The sequence below is a fragment of the Bison bison genome, unplaced genomic scaffold, assembly GCF_000754665.1.
Source record: "Bison bison bison isolate TAMUID 2011002044 unplaced genomic scaffold, Bison_UMD1.0 scf7180017864180, whole genome shotgun sequence".
NCBI classification, from domain to species: Eukaryota; Metazoa; Chordata; class Mammalia; order Artiodactyla; family Bovidae; genus Bison; species Bison bison.
Window position 1 is genome coordinate 4704016 of NW_011494752.1, and position 6322 is coordinate 4710337.

A 6322-nucleotide genomic window follows, 5' to 3' on the forward strand; every position below is an offset into this window, starting at 1 on the left:
TGGTTGGATCTCCTTGCAGTCCAAGGGACTCTCAAGTGTCTTCTTCTCCAACACCACAGTTAAAGAGCATCAATTCTTCGGTGCTCAGCTTTCTTCACAGTCCAACTCTCACATCCATACATGACCACTGGAAAAACCATAGCCTTGACTAGATGGACCTTTGTTGGCAAAGTAATGTCTCTGCTTTTTAATATGCTATCTAGGTTCGTCGTAAATTTCCTTCCAAGGAGTAAGCGTCTTTTAATTTCATGGCTGCAATCACCATCTGCAGTGATTTTGAAGCCCAAAAAAATAAAGTCTGACACTGTTTCCACTGTTTCCCCATCTATTTCCCATGAAGTGATGGGACCAGATGCCATGCTCTTCATTTTCTTTTTTTTTTTTCATTTTCTGAATGTTGAGCTTTAAGCCAACTTTTTCACTCTCCACTTTCACTTTCATCAAGAGGCTTTTGAGTTCCTCTTCACTTTCTGCCATAAGGGTGGTGTCATCTGCATATCTGAGGTTATTAATATTTCTCCCGGTAATCTTGATTCCAGCTTGTGCTTCTTCCAGCCCAGTGTTTCTCATGATGCACTCTGCATATGTTAAATAAGCAGGGTGACAATACACAGCCTTGATGTACTCCTTTTCCTATTTGGAACCAGTCTGTTGTTCCATGTCCAGTTCTAACTGTTGCTTCCTGACCTGCATATAGGTTTCTCCAGAGACCCCCTTTATTGAGTTCTGAGTCTTGAGTTGGGCCAGAGTAGGAAGTTGAGAGAGAAAGTGGCTCCAGTGTCTACTATAAAGGAGGTCTTTTCACCAGCCACTACCCCGTCTACCCTAAGTTCCAAGCTTGTGTCCAGGACATGGGCTGGGGGTCTGGAACCCAGGTCCCGTCATTGGAACAACTCTCGTAGGGTTATGCTGGGGTTCTGGGGAGAAGTGGAGATCTCTCCAGGGGTGCCAGGGCATCCCTGTGGACATTACGTTCTCCAGGTCTGGGAGGTGGGGTCCTCCCCAGGAGTGCCAGGGCGTCCCTGGGGACAGTCCATTTTCCAGTGTCCCAAATAACCACAGTTTGGGTATGCTTTTGTCGGGGGCCGTGGGTTTGGGCATGTCTTTGCCCAGTGTCCTGACTGGTTGCATTGGAAGCAGGGTCCAGGGGGATGGGTCTTAAGCCCCGGCCTAGGATGACTTGGGCCAGGCTGATCTCTTCCCTTAATTGCTGCCACCAAAAAGGCATATTTAGCTTTTCTCTCATGGTCTTTTTCTCTGGTAGCCTCTTCCTATTATTGAACACCTTGAAGGCTAATTCTAGAAGGTCTCTTTGTGGGCGGTCTCAGGGCCCTTCTCTAGTTGTCGAAGCTTGCGTCTAGTGTCAGGGGCGGACTGGCTGATGAACTGAACATGAAGGTACAGTAACCCAGCAGGGGTGGTGATATCTAGGTTGGTATACTTCTGGACTGCCTCTGTGAGGCATGCCAAGAATAAGGCTGGATTTTCGTCCGCCCCTTGGGTGACTTCCCTGACTTTATCATAACTGACATGTATAGGAGTATTTTTCTGCATTCCTTCTAGAAGGCAGGTAATCATGATTGAGTCTCCTGATACCTGGGTCACTGGGCTGGTACGTCCAGCGGGGATCTAACTGAGGGACCGCCTCATCAGCAGCTGGGCTATCCAGGTCTTGGTTATGTAAGTGATCAGCATGGGCTTTTGCTGCTTGCCAGATACGGTCTTTTCCATCTGGGGTGAGAGTGGCATTTAGGATATAATATACGTCACTCTATGTGAGGTTATAGGTCTTGGAGAGTCTCAGGAATTCTTTTCTGTATCTGGCAGGATTTACAGAAAATGATCCTAACTTTTCTTCTATCTGGCTCATGTCTGACAATGAAAATGGCACGTGGATTCGGGTGGGGCCGTCTGGTCCTGCCACCTCTCTCAGGGGAAACACGTACTGACTCTGTGGGTACTGACCTTGTGGTGGGGGGGTGGGGTGGGGCGGAGGGAAGGGGTCGGGTTGGGAAGATGCGGTAGTGGGGTTGAGGGAGAGTCAGGAGAGGTTTCGGAGTCAGTAGGTGAGTTGGATGAAGGGGAAGGAGAGGGTCGGAGGTGTGGCTGGTAGGGAGGGGGCTCGTCAGTGGGGTCAAACTCCAGGGGTGAGGAAGGCACCATAGGGGGTTAATTGAAGAAGAGCCCTTTTGTTTGGGAGACAAGCTGCATAGAAGGACCTCGTGGGTGGAGCAGGCCTTGCATAGGGAGGGCCTGCTCCGAAGGGCCTAAAAGGCTTTGGCATGTGGGACCTCCGACCACTTGCCATTCCCACTTGCCATTCCGTTTAGGGAAGTCGGTGAGATTTTGAAGAATGTTAAAGTCAAATGTGCAAAATTCAGGCCAGTGGTCTTGACTGTCCAATTGGTATTGAGGCCAGATCTGTATACAGAGTTGTTTTAAGCGGTTAGCTTTAAGTTCAGTGAGTAAGAGTGGTTTGAGATTTTTGAGAACACAGGCCAGAGGGGAATCTTTTGGGACAGACTGGCCAGACCCCATAATTGAAAGGCAAGCAGAGACTCCTATTGGGAGTTCAAGTTGTCATCCATAACAATAGGAATTATGAAAAGAGAGCTCTGTGTCGAGGTGCATCCCCCACGGTTGCTTACAGAGTGGCCTTAGGCCACGGGTCCCCAGGACCCGGAGAGGACTGGGTTCTAGGGTGCCTCTAGAACACCGTCCAGATCTTACCTTAATCTAGGGGCCGGCTTGAGTGGAGTGTTGCATGTAGAGCAGTCGAATGGCAAGAGTTCCCTATTCCGGAGGCTGTCAGAGAGAGAGAGAGAAGGGGATAGAGCCGGAGGCCTGTGGGTACATAAAGCACCAATAAAGCCTTAGGACAAGGCTTGCACCACTCACAAAGGCACTAGGCATCCCTGAGGGGAACTTATGAGCCCTGGCAGAAAGTGAGTTCACGTTTCCAGATTCCAGCAACAGGGGAAACAACGAGAGGGAGAGTGAGAGCAAGAGCGAGCGAGTGAGCGAGAGCGACAGGACACAGGAGTGCCGTGCCCTCTCCCGGGTTTCAGCACCAAAAATGGAAGGTATAGTTCAGCTGAGGCAGAAAAGGAGAGACAACCTCAATGGAGGTAGGTTACCTTTATTCAGGCAAGGAGGGGCGACAGTCGGCCTAAGGCTGAGCGCCAGAGGGATCAGGGAGGCTTCATATTTAAAGGGAGGTTTGTGGAAGCGATAAGGGAAATGTTATCAGGCGGGACGTTTTGGGTAATCTTTGGTTGAGATGGCATTTGTAGTTGAACAGGGGGCGGGAAGTTTTGGGCAGGGGGTGGTTAAGTCCCAGGTAGATGCAACCAGCCCGGAGCACCAGGGTGGGACTTAAAAGTTCGGTTTTGTTTTCCCGGAAGTTAGATGGTTTAGCAAGGGCCTTTGTTTTCTTTTCTAGGCCCAAGGACTCCTCCAGACGCAGTCATTCAGTCAGTCAACAAGCATGTACCATGCACCGGCTATATATCAAGCAATGTGCTGGGAGTGGAAGGTGCTGTGGTGGACAAGACAAATAGAGGGACTTTAGCGGTGGAGAAAAGGTTAACTTTACAAGTTAGAAATGGGGAGAAAGTGACAACTTAGAGCAGGAAGAGGCTGAAAGTGGTTGGAAATAAGGCAGGTATCACCAAAGGAGAAGCTATGTCCAGATGCACCCATGGAAGATCACCAAAGGAGAAGCTATATCCAGACGCACCCATGGAAGAGATTCTTCTCCTGGTTGATGCTGAGACCTGCAGCTGGAACCACCTGTCTGCCCTGGCTCTGTGGAGATCGAAGCAGGTAGGATGGGCAGGGGAGAAACTCAGGAAGAGGGACAGGAATGGGTACAGGTGGAGGTTATAGACTATTCATAGTGGTTTACCTGAGGACCCCCACCAGAAAACATCTTTGGGCTGACAAGCAGTTCTCTAATTTAGCTGCCTGTTGGAATAACCTGAGGAACTTAATACCCTCACCAGGGTTGCACCCCCAGAGATACTGATTTTCTTGGCCATGGTTTAGAATTTATTAAACAATCTCTAGTGTTCTTGCCTGGAGAATCCCAGGGATGGGGGAGCCTGGTGGGCTGCCGTCTATGGGGTCGCACAGAGTCGGACACGACTGAAGCGACTTAGCAGCAGCAGCAGTGAATCTAAAGAGCAGCCAGGGGAAAGCAGGCATTAGGAGCTGGCAACCTTGCCTGTCCTCTCTGTAGAGTCTGGGGGCCATCTGTGGGAAGCGGTCTGTGGGAAGAGAAACTGTGTGATGGCTTTAGTGTGTTGTAAGTGAGGCTCAAAGACTCCAAGGGTCCAGGCAAAAGTACAAGGGGGTCCTCTCCATGGCAGGTACCCCCTTCCTCAGCTGTACCTTTGGTGGAAACAAGAAACATGGTGGTCTTTAAAGGAAAGAACCATTTAAACTACTCAAAACTGCTGCCAAATTCTTCGGAGTTTTTGCACCCTGCCCACTACCCACACGTGCAAATCCCTCCTGCTTCTGCTGGCTTCATGACGGGGCTTCTGGGGTGGAAGAAGCACAGCAGCCCCAGCCTTCATCTCACAAGAGGTTTGGCAGCAGCCCAGCAGGAAATTCAACCCCACCTCGCCCCTCAAATCCCTGCACCCTAAAGTAGCTGACTCATGGAACCCGGGTGGAGTCCTTGGCTCAAAAGTGAAGCAATCTTACCTTGAATAATGGCATGGGAACAGAATGTACGGTCTACATAAACAAGTCATATGTAGATGTAATTGTATGCAAATATTCATTCTTTAGCTCAGCATACATTTCTTGCCAGTCTTCTAGTACTGGCCTCAAAACTTCCACTGCAGTCCACAGTCAAAAGTCAGAAGAATGAAAGTGGGTAATGCAGTGTGAGAGAGTGAAGCCCTTTGCCTGTGCCAAGAACAGCCCAGAGAAGGAAAAGGCTCTGGCTTAGCAGGAGATCAAACTTGGAGCAGGTTCTTGAAGGATGCATAGGAGTTTACCAGGAAAAAGGAAGGAAAAAGTAAGACAGGAAATAGAGGAGTATGTGTTTAGGAACTGTGGAACCTTTTCTTGAGGCAAAAAGGTAGGATTATGGAAAGAGAATAGGATGGCAGAGGGAGATGAAACATGAAAGGTACACAAAGAGTGTGAAGGCCATTGTTTGCCTAGAAAGGAGTATGGACTTTTTATCCAGAAGGGCGAAGGGAGCCAATGAAGGATCTTAACTGAAAAAGTGAATTCTTTGGAAGTCCTATTTTTTTCAAAGGGATAGCCTGGAAGAGACTAGTAACAATTATTCAACAATTACAATATACTGGGCATACTGCTCTGTATTTTATTACATCAACCCTTCATGATAATGTTATTCAAACTGCTGGTCATGATCAAGAAAAGAAAGTAAGGGAAGGGATAAAATAGGAGGAGGTTGGGATTAACATATACACATAGGGCTTCCCTGGTGGCTCAGATGGTAATAAATCTGCCTGCAATGCAGGAGACCTGGGTATGACTCCTGGGTTGGGAAGATCGCCTGGAGAAGGGAATGGCTACCCACTCCAGTATTCTTGCCTGGAGAATTCCACGGACAGAGGAGCCCCCATGGGCTACAGTCCATAGGGTCGCAAAGAATTGGACATGACTCAGCAACTAACACTTTCACTACTATATATAAAATAACAACTTCCCTGGTGGTGCAGTGGTAAAGAATCCGCCTGCCAATGCAGTAGATGTGGGTTTGATCCCTGGTTTGAGAAGATCCCATGGAGAAGGAAATGGCAACCCACTCCAGTATTCTTGCCTGGAGAATCCCACGGACAGAGGAGCCTGGTCAATGGGGTCGCAGAGTCATACACAACTCAGCAACTGAACATGCATGCATATATAAAATAGATAACCAATAAGGACCTACTGTATAGCATAGGGAACTATACTCAGTAACTTGTAGTAACCTATGAGGGAAAAGAATACACACACACTGTGTATGTATTTCAGAAGGAATACATTCCTTCTGAAAAGGAATACAAACACACACACACATATATATATCTGAATCACTGTGCTATACACCTGAAACTAACACAATACTGTAAATCAACTAGACTTCAATATTTAAAAAAAAAAAAAGGAAAGGAGGGAGGGAGGGAGGGAAGAAAGAAAAAGATAGGACAAGACAGAAAACATCAGTGGATCATGGTAGGAAGGGTAAGTATTGTTTCTGTAAAATTTTATCATACACTCACAGGAGTATAAGTGTACTGGGTGAGAATGCAAATGTATTTCTCACTGTGGGGTTATGATAAAAAAAAAAAAAAAA

The 6322-nt window shown here is 47.8% G+C and overlaps 1 long non-coding RNA gene across 1 annotated transcript in view; it reads right to left on the bottom strand.

The window, feature by feature from the left end:
• LOC104990571 overlaps positions 1-6322 on the bottom strand; it is an 11500-nt gene that overhangs the window by 4417 nt on the left and 761 nt on the right. The window contains exon 2 of the long non-coding RNA XR_825526.1: positions 2731-2805. This is a non-coding gene — a long non-coding RNA (uncharacterized LOC104990571). The remainder of the gene's footprint in view (positions 1-2730; positions 2806-6322) is intronic.